The sequence below is a fragment of the Lycium barbarum genome, chromosome 11, assembly GCF_019175385.1.
Source record: "Lycium barbarum isolate Lr01 chromosome 11, ASM1917538v2, whole genome shotgun sequence".
NCBI classification, from domain to species: domain Eukaryota; kingdom Viridiplantae; phylum Streptophyta; class Magnoliopsida; order Solanales; family Solanaceae; genus Lycium; species Lycium barbarum.
This window is the reverse complement of record NC_083347.1, coordinates 52,024,650-52,046,627: the sequence shown is the minus strand read 5'-3', so window position 1 is coordinate 52,046,627 and position 21,978 is coordinate 52,024,650.

Sequence of the window (21,978 nt, the reverse complement as noted above, 5' to 3'; positions counted from 1 at the left end):
ATACCAAAATGCGCATTTTTGCAATCACAGATCGCATGTCCGAAGAGGTGCAGAAAATACAGAGCGCACCGGTGAAGTCACACGTCAGACGGAGCACAGAACATACAGAATAATCAGATAAGATCATCTTTCGGACGAAATGCCGAACGTACAGAGTATTCAGACGTTGTCATATATCGGACGGGATACAGAACGTACAGAAGGCTCAGATGATATCATATGTCGGACAGAATACAGAATGCATAGAATACTCAGATGATGTCATATATCACATGTGCGTCTAACGTGTCCCGACCCTCTTGTGAGGAACTCGGTGGACAGACTCATTAATGCATGTCAGGATCATAGATCATATATACGTATAACGTGTCCCGGCCCTCTGATAAGGGACTCGGTGGATAGGATCATGTATAACAGAATCATATGTCATATATGAAAATAACGTGTCCCGGCCCTTTGTTAAGGGACTCGGTAATATAAAATCATGCATATCAGAATCATGTACCAAATATACATAACGTGTCCCGGTCCTCTGCTGCGGGTCTCGGTGAATAATCATCAGATGCCATCCTGGCTGCCATCCCCATATCATCATAAACACATACAGATAACGTGTCCCGGCCTACAAGTAAGAGGGACTCGGTGAATAATGCAGTAGAATGCGCACGAGAACATGTCCTGGCCCGGGACTCAGTGAATCAGAATCATACCGTAGAGTACGCACGAGAACATAACATGCCCTGGCCCGGGACTCAGTGAAGAGATACATTGAGCTATGCACGAGCAAAGTCATGAGAAACCATATGCACATAAGTCCAGACTCGAGGAATACGTACCCTTACCGCCATTCGAAGGCTCGGAGATGAATTTCGGATTCTTCCGAGTTAGTATCGGAAAGTTATGAGCGTTTGTAATACAGAAACCTCTTCGGACTGTTTAAGCGATCAGGGATCGTACATGAAGGACATTAAAGCTTACAAGGAACATTCCTATTAGGATACTCGGATCGAACGACTCATATCCAGCTATACATAGCAGAATACTTATATCAGACGTTCACACCAGCAAACTCATATCAGAATTACCATATCGAAATGCTTATACCAGAATACTTAGATCAAAATACTTATGTCAGAACACACATGTATATATATATCAGAATATTTATTTTCAAGTATTTGTATCAGAATACTTGTATTAGAATATTTCCATCGGAACGCTTATAGCAAAGTATCCAAATCAGATCATTCGTACCGAAGCGTTTATGTCAGAATGGCCAAACCAGAATACTCATATCCGAGTTTCCAAATACTTATAACAAACTCTGAACATTAGCCAAAGGTTTCCATTAATTAGTGTACAGAAATGAGACAAACAGAACAATGTACAAAGGTCTCGGGGATTGTGGGCCCACCTCGGGTCAAAAGAGGTGGCGTATCCAATTTACGTATTTTACACTTCGTAATATCATTCGTGATAGTTTTAAGGTAGTCGGGTACCATTTGTTCAAGTTCTAGGTGTCTAGGCAACTTTTCCAACCATAGGCAACATAATTGATTCAATTTCACTGAAAGAAAAAGGGGCAATTTCGGACGTGGATTCCGAAGAGCAGAGTTGTCCCCGAGGTCCAAATTCAAGCCTAGTATATCTAGGACATGCCAAGAGAAAGAAAGGGTAAGCCTTACATACCTTTTCCGCTTCTTAAGCTTCTCCAAATTTGAATCCCGTTTTCTCCAAAACCTACAAATGGTCATGTTTACCAAATGTAAATCACAAGCTTTAAGAATTCAATCTTAACCAATCCTTATCTTAATTTTTCAAATGAATTCACTTATATTCTGCCAAAATTTCGGCAGCATTTCCCCTGTAAATACACCATCCCGAGAATATGGCTCGGCCCAAATATCAACAACAATCCGAGAATGAGACTCGGCCACATTATTAACAACAATTCCAACAATTATTCAAACCACACTTTCAATACTCATAATGATTCTATACCACCCGAATCCTCCAACTTCAACAAACAATATCACCAACACACTTTTATCTTCAAATTCATAAACTTCCTCAACAATACACACATTATTCAATACACACATTATTAACATTATACTCATAAATAAAGAAACGACACCAAGATCATATTAGCTTCCAAATCAGCCCGTAACCATTCTAACATCAATTTAAACCATCAAATTCTCATTTTCGTCGTAGAATACATATCAACAATAATCAAATTATCACATAGAAATTTATTCATCCTTCCTACACAACACACATGGCACACGGCCAAACTCCAACTTTTACATCTTCAACTAAAAACATCACACTTCCATTTCCAATATAAATTCCATAACAACAACTAGAATGCTACATAAAAATTAGTTAACCTTGCCTACACACCACATACATACACACGGCCTACACCCATTTTCCACAACTACAACTAAAAATCATCAAGCTTCCATTATCCATATAGAACTCACAACAACGTCAACCAAAACACCTAGATGAATAATTGAATCATAGTCTCTACACATGCACACATATTCGGCCATACATATATATATATATAACCATCATGCAAACTTCCATATTCTCATGAATTTTAACCATTTCTACATTCCATAACATAAACAAAACCATTCATAACATAAAAAGGGGATGAATTCTTACCTTTCCTCCACAACTTCTCCACTTAGCTAAAGTTGGAATTTTGCACCAAAGAGTGATTCTCTTGCCTCAACAATTATACCATGTTGAAGAGCATCCTTGAATTAGTAGAAATACATGAAGATTCTCTTTCCCACATAGCCACACACACACACATTACACGGCCACAATGGCCATTTTAAGATTTTATTTTTGAACACTTTGGCCCTTCAAGAACTCTCTTGAACACCTTGTGAAATTACCATTTTACCCCTAGCCTTCCACATTATTTTCATTGTCTATTTTGCAAATTTCTCTTTTTACCCTTGGCCTTTCCCAATATCTCCATACTACCAATGTTCATAAATAATATTCCTAACAGCTTGCACATTAAAATAATTTTTGAAAATGATCTTGTCCTTAACTTGCCACGACCTTCTCGCATTATCCGAATGTATGAAATACGGGATATAACATTAATGGTGGGATGATTTAGTGATGAAGAAGACATCATTATTGTAGCAGTTTAATAGTTAATTAGGGATTAATTAGTGTAAATATAATTAACAAAAGAAAAATCAAATGAATCAAGAAAAGGAAAAGAATATCATTTCTTTTTAGAATATTTCCACGTGGCGCTGATGTGGTGCTGACGTGGCACTGATGTGGCGGATAGTGTGTAACACCTTCCCTTGTGTAACTGGTTATGTGCGTCTCAGGGTGGTATTAAATTCACTTTTTAGATGTTCAGGTGTGTAATAGGTCTCCTGTATAGTTTGAGTGTTAACTCGACTTTTTGAATATAGTTTAAGTGTGAATTCAGTTATTTTACCTATCTAATATCATCAAGTCTACCCATGTGTCATACCCCCTGAAAGTAACTAAGCAAGATCGATGACTCGATCAACCACAACAGAATCTCAAACCTAAGTAGACAAATAAATAGGTACTCCAAGACGGTCACAAGTCAAATCCCAACCAACAGAATGATAAGTAGACACATAAGAATAAGTAGAACTGAGATCAAATAAAACTGAAGCGACCCGGTGATGAACAAAAATGTTACCTGAGATCACAGCATCAGAAGCCTCGGCCCCAGGCCTAACAGGAAAAGCATTGCAATGCGCACCACCACAACCCCTCTGGCCAGACCGGGTTCCTGCCCTGGAGACCTGGGAACCACCCCTATTGGACTGATGTCCACCCCTGGATGAATACTAGCCACCGCGGCCTAACTGAGTACCGCCACTCGCTAAAGAACCACCCAGCTAATAGAAGATGCCGGAGTCTTCAGGGTCAGGAACTGGGAACCCTGCTGAGTCCTACTCTAAATAGATCTAGTACAATCTTTCATGATGTGACCAGGGTCACCACAAACATAATATGCTCTGGGTGCTGGATGCTAATGTATAGAAGCTGGTGGACCACCTCGGTCGGCTGGTCGACAGAAGGAACCTCCCTTAGACTGCCCGGCCCCATAGCCGCTCTGTCTAAATAGGCCACCAGAAGATGCTTGCAATGCGGACTAAATGGGATGGCTTGGGGCTGACTGATAGGTCCTGGAAGACTGACCCCCACCTCTATAACTAGAACCACTATATCCGCCATGCTGACGAGGCTTGTTCTCACTAGACCCTCCAAATGATCGAGCCTTGGCAGACTCGAGACTCACGGGATGACCCACAACTACTTGGAAGGAAGACCCCATGGCCATAATGTTACATCCGACATTTTTGCTTATTCGAAAAATTCAAGATAAATTGACTTGTGATGAATAAGGCCACAATTGGACCTTACTTGGTAAGAATGTGTGGGTTATGAATTCAATGGTGTGGAATTATGAAAGGTAGCCAAGGGCAAAATTGGAATTTTGGAAACTTGCCCCATGAATTACAATAGTTAGCCAACAATTTTGGGCTCAAAAATTAATAAAATGAGGCCCAAATAGGAGAGGCCCAACCGGCCAAGGGAAGGGACCAACCCATGGAAATTATTTTATGATATAATTCATCAATTATAGTGGATAAATATCAAGAAGCTTCAAGAGAAAGCAAGTAAAACAAAGAACAAATAAGAAAGAGAAAGAGCAAGACCATTTCGGGTTTGAGAGAAAGAAAAGAAAGAAAAGAGAGAAAACAAATTTGGAGCCTAATCCTTGAGTTAAAAATTCAATTGTTGTGGGATTATTGGTAAGCACCAAGTTCTCTACAAGTTGAGATAAGTATTGTGGCAAGAAAGCAATTTTATCCTCCAAGTGAAGAACTTGAAGAAAGGTGAGGATTTCATGCTTTTGTCATCTTATGAATGGTATATGTATGTTGTAGTATGTGTGAATGAATGAAAAACATGGAAATTTTGTCTGTTGAAAACTATGCATGTTGGCCGAATACATATGTATGTATTACATGTCTTGGATGATTTGAATTCATGTTGTAATTTAGTTGTAGTATGGTGAAAATTGTATTAGAAATGAAAGTGGAGTGAATTAAGGAAAATTGGAGAATATTGTAGGTGGCCGTGTGGTTATGTGATATTGGAAGGAGAACCAAATCTTGTTAGCATGTTAATTGTGTTGTTACGGCTTTGTGAAGTAGATGGAATGATAATGGTTAAGCTAACACGAAGTATTTGTTGGTTAAGTTGTTGTCGGAAAGTATGTTGTTTTAGCATGATTTCATGAAAATTATGATTAATGGTATTGAACTTGGGAATATGGGAATGTGTTTATGAACTTGTATGTTGAAGGTTAGGAAAAAATTGGAAAAAGTAGTGGCTTAACGGAAAGTTTGAATGTTTGCATATCCTTTGTATATTGTGTGAAAATGATATGATACGCCTCCGATGTGTGTTGTAATGGTTTTGATGGATGATGAATATGAAAATAATGAGTTTGGTTTGGAAATGCAAATTTGAAACGAAAAATGCTTCGTTATGTCGAAAGATGGCTAATGATGCCATAGTGCATGTTTTAATGTCTATTGATGTTTTGATGTCCTTTCTGGGTTGTTGTGTTGATGAATTGAGCCGAGCTAAGTCTCGGGGATGTCTTATATACAGAGGAAATGCTGCCGAAATTTCGGTAGCCAAGTATAACCCAAAGATTAAAATGTCAACTTTCATGAATAGTAACTGGTAAAAGTGACCATTTGCAGTTTTTGGACGAAACGGGAATTGAGATTTGACGAGCGTAAGGCGCAATCCAGGTATGTAAAGCCTACCTTTCCTTCTTTTGGCATGTCCTAGTCATACTAGGTTAAGATCGGACCCTCGTGGATAATTCTGCTCTTGGAAATCCGAGTTCAAGTTTGGGCACTATTCATTCAGCGCAATTGAAACATATTCCTTATATTTGGTTGAAAGACTGCTCAAACCTTCATAACTTTTGCTACTGTGTCCGAATCTCTCCGAAAATTTCGTAGATGGCTTTATGGAGCCGAAAGTCTGTGATTTGTGTCCGCCGCCTCGATTTGACTCGAGGTGGGCCCGCAAGCCCCGAGGCATCCCGTATTTGATTTGTTTGACTCATTTCCGTCCGATATGAAAAGTTATCGTTTGCCTATGACTCAAAGGTTCGTTTGAAATTTCCTATATCGTTATTGAACGTTTTGTACTATGAATGATACTAGATTTTCGGAAAATGACCTGTGAACTGTTTTTCAAAGGTTTTGCAGTTTGGAACTTCGTAACTTCTATATATTAATTTTGATCGACCTGACTCCTACTCCGAGCCTTCTGGTGTCGGTATATGTCCATATGTAATTATGTGTCGAGTCTGGTGATTTACTTTTAATATGCATATGGTTTCTGCACTACTCCGTTCGTGCCATTCTCTATGATTTCGTTCGTCGGCACCCGGGCCGGCTTTGTAATCGTGCGCGCTATACCATATTCGGAAGTATGATGTGCTACGGTTTCCGAGGCCTCGCCATAGGGCCGGTTACCGTCTATGGAGTTATGATGTGATATGGCATTTGATATGTTCTGATGATGTGATATGTGTGTGATACGATTTGTCTGGAGACTGTACGGAGATTTGAAAAACTTCTGGAGTATGATGTGTCGTGGCACCAACGTCGGGGGTGGCCACGTTCCTAAGCCCTATACATGATTTTAATTGCATTTGTGCATTTATCTTCCGCACAGGTTTGATTTGCTACTTTGATGTTTGTGTTTGTTCCTTCCGACTCCAGTTATGATTGGGATTTCTGTACCTTCTGCTTTACATACTCAGTACTTCTCCCGTACTGACCCCCTGTTCTTCGGGGGCTGCGTTTCATGCCCGCAGGTACAGAAGCTCATTTGGGTGATCCTCCGGTTTAGGCTACTTATTCTGCTATTTTGGAGAGCTCCCCTTGATCTGGAGCTTAACTTTTGGTACATACCTTCTGCTATGTGTGTATTCTGTACATTTGTGACTGTGTGGATACGGCGGGGCCCTGTCCCGTCATATGTTCGTATGTTCCGTTCTGATTTAGAGGCCTGTAGTCATATTTATGGGTCGTGGGTCCGGTGTGTTCGTGTGTGGTTCTGTTTTACGTTCTTAAGCGGCCCGTATGCTATTATGGCCAAGACGGCCCATAAGTTTGTACGTGTGTGTGTGCATTTGGGCGATGTATATTCCGCCACCTTTCTGATTTTGATATGACTGTTCTGCACGGGCGACCGCTTAAGATAAGTGTTTGTTCAATGCTTGTGTGACGTCTGCTATTAGTTTTCAGTTCGAATAACGTATGTTAAGTCTAATTGAGTCTTAATATGATGATCTGGTTTGTGAGTCTGTTTGGGGTGCCTAAGTAGGGTGCCAGTCACGGCCCACGGGGTTGGCTCGTGACACATAAGCTGAATAAAAGTAATACGAAGTGAAAGCACAAGTCCATAACGAACCATCTCTGCCTTTGTCAGAATCAACTGTGCTGCATATCCAGCCAAAACCAAAAACACGGCCTCATACTCTGCCACATACATACCTCTCTTCTGCAAAATGGTGAACTCATCCCTGCGGTGATCCCTCAAAGTACGCGACACGTTCTTCTCTAAGAAGGCCTAGTGGAACTGTGCCCAGGTGAGTGGAGGTGCACCAACGGGTCTTCGCTCAATAAAATACCTCCACCACGTCTTCGCGTCTCTACGAAATTGAAAGGACACCTAATCCACACCGTAGGACTCCACGATGTTCATCTTGTAAAGCCTCTCATGTATATCCATGATGAACTCGTATGCATCCTCGCTAGGCCTGCTGAAGAACTTCGGTGGCTCCATATTTACAAATCGAGTAATGAGGTCCTGATCCCTAACTTTCAAGACCTGGCCTGCTGGTGACCCAGGGGCACCCTCACGGGCCGGTATACAATCAATACACGGGACTATGGCAGCAGTGGGCTGCATCCCTATAGTTTGCCCCTACTCAGAAGTTCGTACTCTTGCTATGGTATGGGAATCACCTGGAGTATGGCACCGTCCACGACATGCTTGACATCGAGATGATGGAGGATATAGGCTATGGTGTTCTGGAATACTGGGTCAGACATGACCTCGGGATGGGTCTGGGCTGGCTCCATATATTCCCCGGCTGCCTGCTCTCTCGCTGACTGTCGCTCTGGTACATGCTCTGGAGAAGCTGATCGTGCTCGCCTCTATCCAGCCGCAGGGGCCCTGCCCCTGGCTGGTGCAGCTCTACGGCTTCTAGCCTGGCTTGACCTCTAGCTTTTCCTCATCCTCTAATGCAAGCCCCAGTAGAGGGCTCGGGCACCTCGTCCCTCATGATCGTAACTCGTGTTCTCACCATCTGTGAGAGAATAGAAATGAATTAGATACCATTTCGAAAGTTCCAGATACCAATTTGAATAAAGTAGCATGAAAGAATGAAAGAATTCAAAGTTTTTTAAATGTCCCATAGCCTCTCGAAGATAAGTAGGGAGCTCATCGTACCCATCCGCAAGACTAATAGCTATGCTCTTGAAGTAATAGATCGGGTAATCTAGGGCTCTGATACCAACTTGTGACGTTCCAAATCGGGCAATGTGCGGGCACCTTCTATTTCCCACCTTGGTAGGCGAATGCTTTCCCAAATCATTCATTCAACCACAATAAAGTAATTAAGACAATCGAAATATAAGTCTTAAACGTAGATAATAATAAGGATAAGCAGATAAGTGCGGATAATACAACAATCCCAAGGAATGTAGTCTAGGGCCGTACAAGAGCCACTAGTATAATACTACAAATCTGAATATGAATACATAGTCTGAAAGTGGAATATTGTCTCAGAACATCAAAGTAAGACAAGTAAATAAGAAGAGGCATCCGGGCTACGGATCCACCTATGTGCTCACCCTGGATACTCGTCAGCAGAGCCTCCGGAATAAGCCACGAGGAGAGGAAAACGACCTTGCCACATACTCTGCACTCATAAAAGAATGCAACAAGGTGGTATCAGTACAAACACTATGTACTGGTAGGTATCATAGGCCGACAACAATTATCTAACATACATAAAGGAAGAAACTGAAAGATAAACATGCTCACAACCAATTATCAATCAACACGGTCCAAGAATAGTATCACAAGTGCAAAAGATCAACAATCGAATCATAGCCTATGGTGAAGCACCTAAACACAAGTCTGCCAACGATAAGTACAATCCACTAATCCTATTAATGGATGCAAATGAGATGATAATGATGAATGCATATGCAATGCAATGATAAAATATGTTGCGGCGTGAAACCCGATCTAATATAAGTATAATACATGTCGCGGCGCGCAACCCGATCCAAATGTTTGAGTATGAATGCATAAGTAATCCTTACCAACATAATACTCGAATGGGTAACATACTTTATCCAACAATCACTAGCTCTACGTATGCTTTGCTAACTGATGTCTAACCATAAGGTAAGACGTAACCTACCTGGTAGCCGAGCGGGATCCACGAAAAATCACACCTTTTCTTTACCTTTTCGGAGAGCCTCCAAATACTCAAAATCTATCCATAATCGAACTTTAAGTTAGAAAATAATAAGAACAATACCCATATTGCTAAGCTATCTTTCGAATCAAAATCAACTATGGAAAAGGGTAGAAACTGGCCCACAAGGGTAAAACGGGTATTTCAAAAGTGAAATTGGTAACCCAACGTTCTAGAAGTTCAATTCCACTATTCAATTGCTAGATTAACTCAAGAATAGATTGATTACATCATTCAAATCAAAACCCCCAATTTGGGCATAAACCCTAACTTTCAATCTCTAATTTCATCAACATTAATGGAAGATTCAAGCCTATTAGTTACTAAATCATCGAATTCCATACTTAGATTAGTCAAATCTACCAGTAATTCTCATTTAGGAAGATTTTAACTCAAATGATGAAATAGACATCAAAACCCACCTTTCCTCTTAAGTTCTATAGAGATTCTAGCTTGAATTCAAGCTTAGGGAAAGATAAAGGAATGGATTTAAAGTTAGGGAAATTACCCACAAGAGAAATCAGCCAAGAACTCTCCAAATCGCCTCAAAGGATGCTTAGAAAAAATAAATGAAGTGATAGGAAATGAAGGGTTTCAACTAAGCATTAAATAAGAAACTAGTCCCGTCATTCGCTGCAGTGGGTGGACTGTCTGCTATAGCGGACCCTCCACCGCGGTACCCATTCGCTGCCACGAGTCCGCCACAGCGAGCTACCAGCCGCTGTGGAGACTCTCCATAATTCCATCACCAGCGCTGTAGCGGACCAGGGTCTCCACAGCAGGTCTGCTACAGCGCATCTGGTGCCGCTACGGCGGACATCAGTGACCAAAAAATCCTGGTTTTTCATTATCTCAATCCTGAAATCCGAAAATCACCCGAGACCTCACAGATACAAATCAGACATGCATTCACACATAAAAACACGCTACGGACTCACTTGCGGTCTCGAAATTCCCAACGGAGGTCTGTTTGACCGGTTCAACACCCAATGGCCAAATACTAGCTTTCCAACCAATAACCCTAGACGCTCCCGAGTGCCTTGAGAACTAAACTAAACATCCCACCAAGTCACAATCGACCATCCAGACCTCTCGGAATCGATGTATTTCTGAAAAAAGGTTCGTTTACCCAAAAGTCAACTATTGGTCAAATATTTTTCACTTTAAGGCTCAATTTTAGAAAAGACGCCATAAACCTCGCCCGATCACCTTGGGAACTGTACCACCCATCCCCGCAGGTCAAAATTGTACTAGTCAGGCTTGGGTAAAGGTCAATGGGGATAAACAGGGTCAAAAGTTCTATAACGACCAAACGGGTAGTTACATATTCCTAGGAAATGGGAATGATGGTATAAAGGACTACATGATCACCATGTCTTCAGCGGTTAGTTGCTTGGAAGGTGAAGAAGTGTATTTATGGAATAGATGGTGATGGAAAGAGAGTTGGGATTTGAATTGGTATGGCTAGTGAAATAACTAAGTAATAAGTGTTCCGGCTTTGAAGATTGCACTCAAGGAGGTTTGACATATCAAAGATGATTTACTTGGGGTGTGATTGGTGTGGGAATGCTTCAACGTCATCCAAATTTATTATGATAGTCTTACGACGCGAGTGTATCAACGACAAGTCAGCAATTCAGTAATGGAAGGGCACATATATTGGTATCTTGAAGACAAGTTTAAACTTGGGAGGATTAATTGGTCATATAAGATAATAGTCCTCATGTTAAGATTGTGAAGAGAAGTTGGGACAGGACAAAGGCATGGAATGTGATCGTTTAGTGATGAGGTTAGAAGTGATGGGACATGTTATGAGGTTCATATGAATTTTTTTGTTTCAACCTACGAGGTTGAGGTGTACTAAAGAGAATTTAAATAGTTCAAGTTTGGTGACAGTTCGGATAAAATGGTAAAGTATTCATCTGAAGGGAGCACAGGGTGTGCTAAGTCTGATGATACATGCGAGTAGAAGGCTAAGTAGAGTTCAACAGGAGGAGTAAAGTCAAGTGGTTTGTGGGTTCTCTATGAAAATGGTTGTTGGCCTTAGGACAAGTAGGGAAAGTCACCCATGGAGAGTGAACCATTATGGGAATAGGCAATTGTGATCTTTTCAATAAAGGGCGGGTTCATAGTCCATTTTATATTTCGAGATTGGTGATAAAAGGGATCATTTTTGGGCCGAGAGTGTAGCATTTTTTACCCTTTACGCTTGTTGAATTTTCTTCTAGCATCATTAGAGTGTGTTTGTGTTACACCTCGAAAATTCCCCGTGAACGTACAATGAATAGACTAACGAAGAGGACGAGTATACAATGCTTTAATAAGAAGGGGATGACGTTTGATGACCCTAAGTAAGATTTCAAAGGCAATTGCAATAAGAGATAGGTTATGCCCCACAATGACTAATCATAGGTTTTGAAAATGTTAAAAGTTGCAGATTTGCATTTTGTCCTAGTTGGTCATAAAATGAAATACGGACCGTAAAGTGGTATACGGCCCATAAACTACCATGTCGTATTTCAACTTACAAAACTTTGACTTTTTGCCAAATGTTCAAATGGTTAACAACGACTTGGAATACGGACCGTAAATCCAAATACAGCCCGTAAACCGTGATCGTAAATCACCATGACTTCAGCATACCTTTCTGGTTTTGATATGCTTAAATACGACCACGAAATACGGCCCGTAAACTGGAATACGGACAGTAAACTGGGTTTACGACCACTGTGCACTTCAAATACTCTTCATTCTGGATTATATTTTAAGTCATTAAAAGGAGACCCAAGCTCATTAAATTCATTTCATCTCCACGATATTACTCTCTGGAAACCTCTAGAATACTCACCACATCTACAAGAAAACAAAGGAAATCAAGGATCAATATCAAGAACCCAAGTGAATCAAGTGTATGAAACTCATCAAAGCTCATCCAAGTTAAGGAATTTCAAGAGAAGTAAACTAGGGTTTTGGGTGCAAGAAGAACAATACAACTCAAGGCTTGTTCCTACAACATCTAAGGTAATTTTTATAGTATTTAAATGTTATTTAGAGTATAGAAGAGTTGAAACACTTGAATTATAGAAGGATGTAAAAAATGGGTCATGAAAGTGTGAATAGTAGCATTGTTGAGTAAAGGGTTGAATGGAGCCATGATCATTGATAAGTTGTGATTATAAAAATGTTATGAATGACATTTAGAACATGAAATAAGTATTATACACGAGGAAACGTGATAGTAAGCTATAACCATAAATGTGGAGAAATAGAAGAGAAATGGTGGATTGTGGCCAATGTATATAAATGATGATTGTTGATTGCAGTGTTGTGGATGTTATTGTGAGCGTTTGGGAGTTGATATAGAATATGGGAAAAGTGGTATAAATAAAGGAAGCACTGCCCAATTTTCCCTAGAATTAGTAGCGCGTTCTTATAGTCGATTAACTAACGATAGTGCAAATTCTCTCTTGAAGGTAGAAAGGTGATATCGAAGGAGAACAAGCAAGCACTAGCTTAGTTAAACGTCAAAGGTATGTAAGGCTTATCCCTTCCTTCAAAGGCATGAATCTTTCAAGTTTTCCATGATCCTCCTATACGATGGAACTTATGAGTCCTTAAATGTACTAAACTACATTTGAGCATGATAATGATGATGATGAGCTAGAGTATAGAGATCCGATGGTTCATGATACAACACTAATGATGTCTTTATTGTTAACACTCACCTTATGCACTATTTCCTTCGAGGTGAGGCAGGATACTCATAAATGTTCATAATATAATCGGGGGTTTACGACCTTACGTCACCCCGACATAGTTATGGTTGTCTTCAAAGCTTAATGTATGCTTCTAACGATGAGTGTGAAATAATGCTAAGTCATGATATGTCTATAAGATAATGAATAGTGCTAGCTTATAATATGCCTATGTTATGTATGGAAGTTGTCGAGCTATGATAAGATTATGATACGTTCATGAGATGTGTAATAGTGATGGGTTATGATTGATTATGTGATGATATGATTCCACCGCGCCAAAATGGCTGGGCATGTCACCGCTATGGCGGGCTGCATACGATTCCAACGAGCCTAGATGGCCGGGCATGTCACCACTAAGACGGGCTGCGATGTTACACCGAGCCTAGAGGGTCGGGCATGATCACCACTAGTGGGCGGCATATGATGGTCACCCGGACGCGGGTTGACGATGAGGATTATGATGTGATGATATATGTGAGGTGATGATATATTTGATGTGATGACATACGTACTATGATTATGTAAAATATGATATGTGTAAGGGATGTAACTGCCTATGACACTTATGCAGGTTATATCTTCCTCTTATGACTTATGATCCTTCTATTGTTTTTATTTCATTCTTGCCTTACATACTCAGTACAATGTTCGTACTGACGTCCGTTTTCTATGGACACTGTGTTCATGCCCACAGGTAGACAGGGAGGCGAGCTTGAGCCAGACTCGTAGGAGCTCTTAGCTGATTGAAAGCACTCCTTTCTTCCGGAGGTGCTTGATTATTCTTTTGTGTATATTTGTATATGTTGGGCACGACGGGATCCTGTCCCGTCTACATGTCTAGTACTCCAGTAGAGGCTCGTAGATACACAGTATGGGTTATGTGGTTTCACGAGGTTGCCATTATGTATATGTATACACCTATTATTTTGATAGCCTAATGGCTTATGTATATAAAAGAGTATTTTTATGTTCTCAAATGAAAAGATGATTTTCTTATGCCCTTAGCATAAATTGATAAAGAAATGTCGGATGGGTATAATGAGTAGTAGAACGAGTGGTGCTCAGTGGTTAGCCCCGGGTACCCGTCACGATCCCTAGCTGGGTCGTGACAGTTTGACTTGTGGGGATGGGTAGCACGGTGCCCGGAGACATCGGGTGAGACTTGTTTGATTTCGATCACGTTAGAAGTTCTATGTTGAATATGTGAAAAATGTTTGACCAATAGTTGACTTTTGGGTAAACAGACCTTTTTTAAAATTTTGTCAATTCCGTAAGGTTCGGAGGAGCGTTTATGACTTCGTGGGGTGGCTGGTTCAGTTCATGAGGATTTCGGGGGTGATTTGGGTACTTAATTGGAAACTTGACTTTAGCCGTTTGGGGGTTGACTGAGTCAAGATGACCACTGTTGGGAATTTTGAGGTCACAAATGGATTTGTAACATGTTTTTACTTATGTCTGCATGTTTGGTTTGTATCCTGGAAGTCTCGGATGGATGTAGGGATTTTGGGTTGAACTTGGTGAAAATTCGATTTTGCTGGTCTCTGGTATCTTGCCTCAGCGAGCATTATTGTGCCTCTGCGGGTCTGCCTCAGCGGGATTTGGCCCGGACGCGAGTTCTGAGTCTTTTAATGAGGTTCACCGAGGCGAGATTGCGTAAGAGGACCTTTTACTGCGGAAGTGAATAGCGCTGAATCAGAATTCTCTTTTTATTCCATCTCCAAAACCATTTTGTCCCTTTACTAAATTCATGAACTAAGAAGTTCTAAGGGAAATTTGAGAGGCAATTGGGATTGAATCTTCATAAGGGTACTTTCCTGTATTTCCTTTTATGTTTATGTCTTGACTAACGATAGAATCCATGGTAGTTCTAAGGTGAAATTGGAGAAGAGAGGTTCATAAACCTAAAGTGTTGATCATCTTTTCTCTTCTATACTTATTGGGTTTTAATGGTAATCCTTGTAGATTCATGCCATTTAATCATTGGGAAACTAGTTCTAAGCTTGAATTTTACTTCTACTTCAAGAATCAAAGTCATGAAAAGTTAAGGTTTATTCCCAAATTGGGTTTTCTTTCAAATGGTAAAATTGATAGTTAATGGAGTTTATTTAACGAGTGAGGAGTAGTATCAAACTTTTATAACGTTGAGTTGTCGATTTTAATCATGAAATCGTTATTTTGCCCTTGTGGGCCCGATTTCCTCTTTTAAAGTTTGTTTTTTGATTCGAGTAATCTATGACAATATGGGTATCGTTAGTTGCCTTTTCTAACTTAGATTACGATGTTGACTAGATTTTGATTATTTGGAAGCTCCTAGGAAGGGCAAGGCTCGAGTTTGATTTTTCGTGGCACAAGCTAAGCATTGAGGTAGGTTATGACTTACTTTAGTTAGACTTTGATTAGTGAAACGTATGTATGCGTAGAATTGATAGGATAAATCATGATAGGTCTTCGGACATGATGTTGGGATGGATATATATATTTAGGTTGGTATGACTTCTGATTATGTGGGCTTGTCATCGTTATTTTATGCATTTTGACATATGGTGTACTTGTTTATGTGGTTGGAGTGATGTGATGTGATAGATTTACTATGAGAGTTGAAAGTCGATGTTGATTCCATTTCCATGGTTGTTGTGATTCATGCAAGTCTTGATGTGGCTTATGGTGTTTGTGACTTCCATAGCATGTACATTAGCATTTACTGCATTTAATTTAGCATTCTTGCATTCATACACTCATACATGATGGAAATGGTGTGGAAATGGTCTGATGAAAGAAATAAGGTACTAATGATGAAAGATTTATAGCAATAATGATAAGAAAATATGGCACTTTTTGATAAAAGCATTATGTGAATTCGTGATTCGAGGTTTGTTCCAGAGCAGAAGGTATTCCGTGATCTGAGTTTTGTTCCAGAACGGAAGGTATGTGAATCCGTGATCCGAGGTTTGTTCCAGAGTGGAAGGTATATGAATTCGTGATCCGAGGATTGTTTCAAAGCGAAAGGTATATGAATCCGTGATCCGAGGTTTGTTCTGGAGCGGAAGGTATGTGTGCTCGTGATCCGATGGGACATTTTGGAGAGAGTGGTACATGAACTCCATGGGTCCCCCGCGGGTTATGACTGCCGTGACGTCGATATTTCATCCGGAGCATTTGTGTATAGGTTGAGATACTGGCCATTGCATTGTATGACGTCTATTTCATTTCATTGCATACATCCTCCTCACATTTTACATCGATAGACTAGATTTGTTGGTTGTGTTTGTGAATGTGGTTACAATGAGGCAATATTGGAAACTTGGCAGACTTGGATTTAGGTGCTTCACCTTAGGCGATGATTCGGTTGTGTGATCTTCTAGGACTTGAGTGGTTACTTGTGCCTATCTGTTTATCTTTTTGATTTGTGCTTATATGCGTGAGCTAATCTTACTTGGCGTATGATGCTTACCAGTACTAGGGTTGTACTGATACTACTCTTGCTGTACTCTTTCTTGAGTGCAGAGTTTGTTACAGGATTCACGTCTCAGCTTCATGGGTGACCCCAAGGCCTTTTGCTAGGAGATTCCAGTGTGAGCATTGCTAAATTTGCAGCCCGAAATCCCCTCCCTTACTTATATATCTATTTGATTCCATAGACAGATTCTATTCATGTAATTCAAGACTTATTATTCCTTAGAATTAGTGGCTCTTGTTGTAGTTTAGACCAGATTTTGGGGTTATTATTATTTACGCACTTATTATTGATATAATTTGAATTTGTCAGCTAAATCATTATTTACTTCTATATAATTCTTATAAACGACTGAAATAATTTGGGAATGGTTCGCCTACCTGGGGGACAACGTAGGTGCCATCACGATTCACGAATTGGGTCGTGACAGAGAGCTTGTTGATTTTGTGTATATGCTACAATTGTTTGATGTGCAATGATGATGAGTGATACTAGGATGGCATCTTCCAAGGGTTATGGTGTCATAAGTGGGATGAACTCATTAGGCTGTCTTAGAATGAGTCTACTCTATTTATGTAAAGAGTGTTAAAGAAATATGAATCGGTCGGTATGTTTGCCTACACCGTAGACTACCAGGAGTACAGTGATAAACTAATGAAAATGAATCTAGCGATTGACAAGCGTGAAGATCTTTTACTTAAAGAGTTATCGACGGTTACACCTAATGTTGGAGAAGGGATGTGGGCATTGTACATGTAGCTTAGGAGTCGACATGTTTCTACAATTGCTGGTGATACGACTCTGTGGATTTGATGAAATAGGAGGGAGAATCGCATGATTTGCTAGAAGCATTATTTGTTCGACGAAAAAAGGAAAGAGGTGGTTCTTTGTTGGAAAGCATCGCTTAAGTACCCTCGAGTGAGATGTCATCAATAAGAATATTTAAAGTGGTAGGTCAATAGTGAGTCTTACCTAATTCAAGTTTTGAAGTGCCTATCGGAAATCGAATTAAGGATCAGTAATGCCGATTGAAACTAAGAGAAATGAATTCACTATGGTTTCTTTTGTGTGTTGGTATTAGATTCGTGGACTTGTAAGCCAAGATAGAAGAAGGATTCTTGAGTTAAGGGATCTTTGGCATGGATACTGGTATGTAATCGTTTGAGAATGTTAGTCGGATCGTGTAAATAGTAAGTAAGGATGTCCTATAGATTATGGACCAGTGCAATGGTTGTTTGGGATATTACATCAGCAATAATTAATTTTGTTGAAATAGCCAGAGTTGGTTGGTATCAGTGATGCAATTGACTTGGTTTAGTTTTCAATTTTGAGGTTCAAGCGAGGCGATGGAAACTCATAGTTGTTCGTGTTATGGCTTTACTGCTATCTCCATGGATCGGCTTAGATATTTTGCAAGAGTTTTGATATTTTAGTACATCGCTTGAGTGGGTTTGAGTGATTTTCGATTGATTTCGAGTGTGATTTTGAATGGGATATAGAAATTGAAAAATTAAAATAAAGCGATTTTTCGTTCTCAATTTGAGAGGATTAAGGGTTATCTTCAGGCAAAGGATTTGAGTTTGAAGTGATGGGATTACTTAAGTCAGGTATGAATAATGGTGGTGTTATCTTACATCATTTAGATGGGGTGTAATTCTTAACTATGCTTGAAGAAGGAGGTCTATAGAATTTCAATAAGTGTTATGGCGAGGTACCATAGGGTTTTGTGATTGGCTACTATAAGGTGAAAATTTCAAATGACTGACGTGATAAGATTGATGCGAAGTCAACTTGCATTGTACCAAGATGAGTAATTTCATAGCATTCTTGAATGAATGAGCTAGAGTTGTTTAACAAAATAGAGTCTTGAAATCTCTTTAGTTTAAAAGTTAAAGTAATATTTTTGAGGTGAGACTATGTTTGTGATAGTAGTCTATGTCGAGGCGTTGCTGGCTAGATAACATGGTTGGGTATTTTTGATAGGAATGACTTGGAGAACCTGTGCATGGAAAGGCGCGTGATTTGTAAGTTTTTATACTTTTGGGCTTGCTAAAAGCATAACAAGGTATTTTACTCACAGATTGTATGGTTGTGAAAGGTGGAGTATAAGGCCATAGGACTTGCATTAAAGTTCTTGGAGTGGTAAACGAGTTAAGCGAAAGAGCAAGAAGGAGGATTCATTGAATTTAGATCCATTGAACAAGAAGGTATGAATTGAGGAACATAGAGGTTTAAGTCATAAAGTAGAGTTTCTCAGTACTAAGTTGATGACTTGGGTAAAATTCATCTTTTAAAGTCTGGAATGACAACAGGAGGTTGAGTATTCACAAGCAAAAGATTAGAATTAATCACCACAGACCTATGAATGGTCTACAATTGGTTTTGTAAGGGTTTGAAGTCAATTCGGGTGACTATTGGAGGCGTTCGGGGAGTTGTACACTTTACACCGGGTCATAATTGTTCATGTAATGCAGGGTGGCTTATGGGTAGATTACCAGAAAAATTTAAGGTTATTCTAGTAACCCATTTTCGAAGATTGATAGATTTACATTTTACAATAGGGGTATGGCAGTGTTACTGGGTCTTATTGAAGTTTGCAAGTGGATTGGATCATATTTTACTGATAGTAGCTATTCGGAAAGTTCCAATGGGCTGTGTCAGAACTTGGTGATGTATTGAGGAGGTACATTCGATTATGGGAAGTCTTAGTGAAGTAATCATTAGGGTGATGCGTATTGTTGTTTGAAGATTTAAGAGGAATTGGTCTATGGATTATGACTCAGTAGCTTCAGCTCGATGAAAAAAAACGACCGGATTTAATTAGCGCAATCGGCCTTGGATAAGTTCAGTTTTTTACAAAAATTCTTAGAATTGGCTCACAACAAGGACAAAGTTTGTTCTGGTCAAAGGGAGTCATGGTTAGACATGCGGCGTGTGAAAACATGTTTTCTAGGATTTTTTGGTGCTAAAGATGACTTTGGAAGGTAATGATAAAAGATAAGTGGAACCAAAGAATTTTACCAGTAAAGGCTGGCAATGGATTGCGGCTACAACTACGGGATTGTGGTGCCTATGATAAAATTTGTGGAAACAATCAATTGCATTCAGAGGTGTGTTTATAGTCAAAATCAGGGAATTCGAGCGAATTCAGTTCAAATATATGAGAAATAGTTGTGGAAGAACTTTCAGGTATAGAAAAGTGGAGATCTAAGTTTTTGAGCTAAGTTAAAGGAAATGTTGACTGGTAAAGTGAACAAGTTGCCCTATTGGCATGACTCTTGAATGTGGAGGCTTTCATGAGGATTATGATAGAGGTTCTTTAGCAACTTAGCAACTTTGGTACTTTTCTTTATGTAATGACCCGTTTGGTTGTTATAGCCTTTTTCAGTGCTTTTGACCCCTTTTCGAGCTCGTTTAGCTCACATTTGACCCGAGGGGACCATTAACACACTTCCTAAGGTCTTTGGTTATGATTTGGGTGACTTTGTGGGAAATTTGGGCTTAAAGCGAAAAAGAGTAGACTCATAGTTGACTTTTGGGTAAACGAACCTTTTTAGGGAATCTGTCAATTCCGAGAGGTCCGAATGGTCTTTTAGAACTTGTGTATATATCTGGTTCGATTCCCAATTCACTAAGGTGCATTTTGGGACTTGGGTTGGAAAATTGGTTATGAGATATCTGGGGTTGACTCGGTCAACAAGACTTTCGTTGGGAATTCGGAGGCCACGAGGACGTTCGTAGCGTGTTTTTATGTATATCTGTATCTATGGTTCGTGAGCAGATGGTCTCGGGTGATAGTCGGGATTTCGAGTTGAATTAGTGAAAACTTGGGAGTTTCTAGTGTCTGGTGCCTGCTATGGCGGCACCAGGACCGTAGCAGCGGTACCGCTTTAGTGGTTACCCTGCCACTGTAGCGGCTTTTGTATTTGGGCAGGACCGCGGAAGCTGGGCCGCTGAAGCGCTAATGTGAGCGCGAAAGCAGGTGACGGGTAGTTAGATTCATTAAATGTGTGTTAAAAGCCCTAAGTCATTCATTCATTACCACTCCGACTTTAGAGCTTTTTGGGAGCATTCAAGGTTGTTCTTCATAGAAAATTATTGTGGTAAGTTCTTCTACCTTCTTTTCCATTCCTTGTTCCATTAATCACCTTAGGAAATCCATTAATCATGCTAGTTTCATTAAGAGCTTGAGGATTAAAAGAGAGTTCAATGGGTTCTTCATTCTAGGCTATTAAATCTAGATTTATTGATTGGGTTAGCTTCATTAAGCATGGAATTGATGATTAGAAACTATTATTGCATGATTCCTTCCTTATTAGTGTGTAATTTATGAAATTGGAAGTTAGGGTTCATACCCAAATTTGGGGGTTTTGCCTAGAATGCGAATTTAAGTGATTTGTTAGTTCTTCTAGCTTATAATTGATGGAAATTGATCACCTAGAGCATTAATTTCATGGTGAGACCTATAGATTACTAATTTCATCCCTTTAGTTCATAAAACCTCATTCCATAGGTTGAGATTTGGGTCTTAAATAGTAGAAAGGTTGAGTGATGTTTCTTCTTGATTCTAATTTCATGATTCCGATAAGATTAGACTTCCATTATCTCAAGGGAAAGACTAAGGTTTGACTATTGGAGACTTTGTTGTTCGGCTCTCCAGGTAGGTTATGGTTTACCTTATGGTGAGACTTCGATTAGCGAAGCGTATGTTTAGATGATATTTTCGGAGAATGCATGTAAACCTTTGGGTATAAATTTGGGTTGGATATTGTCTTAGGTTGGGCCTTGTTGTGTGATTTGCGGGCTAGCCACCCCGTTGCGTTGTTGACTTATCTTGTTCTATTTATTTATTGGCTCGTTGCCACTTTAAGGAAATGCTAATGTGCAGAGTGTGTGGTATGATCCTATCTCCAGGATTGATTCAGCTAGCTTCGAAGACATATGATTTTGCGATATTCTATTGAGTGGATTTGAGGATTGATTACGGTATCGATGATCGTGAATTGAAAAATTAAGGAATTAAAGAGTTAAGAAAAGGCATAGTTGATCGAGAATCGGTAAGAATAAGGTATATTTTCGGGACTACTTGGGTCAGTATAGATGATGGTGATGTTGTTTAGCATGTTTTAGATGAGTGTGATTGT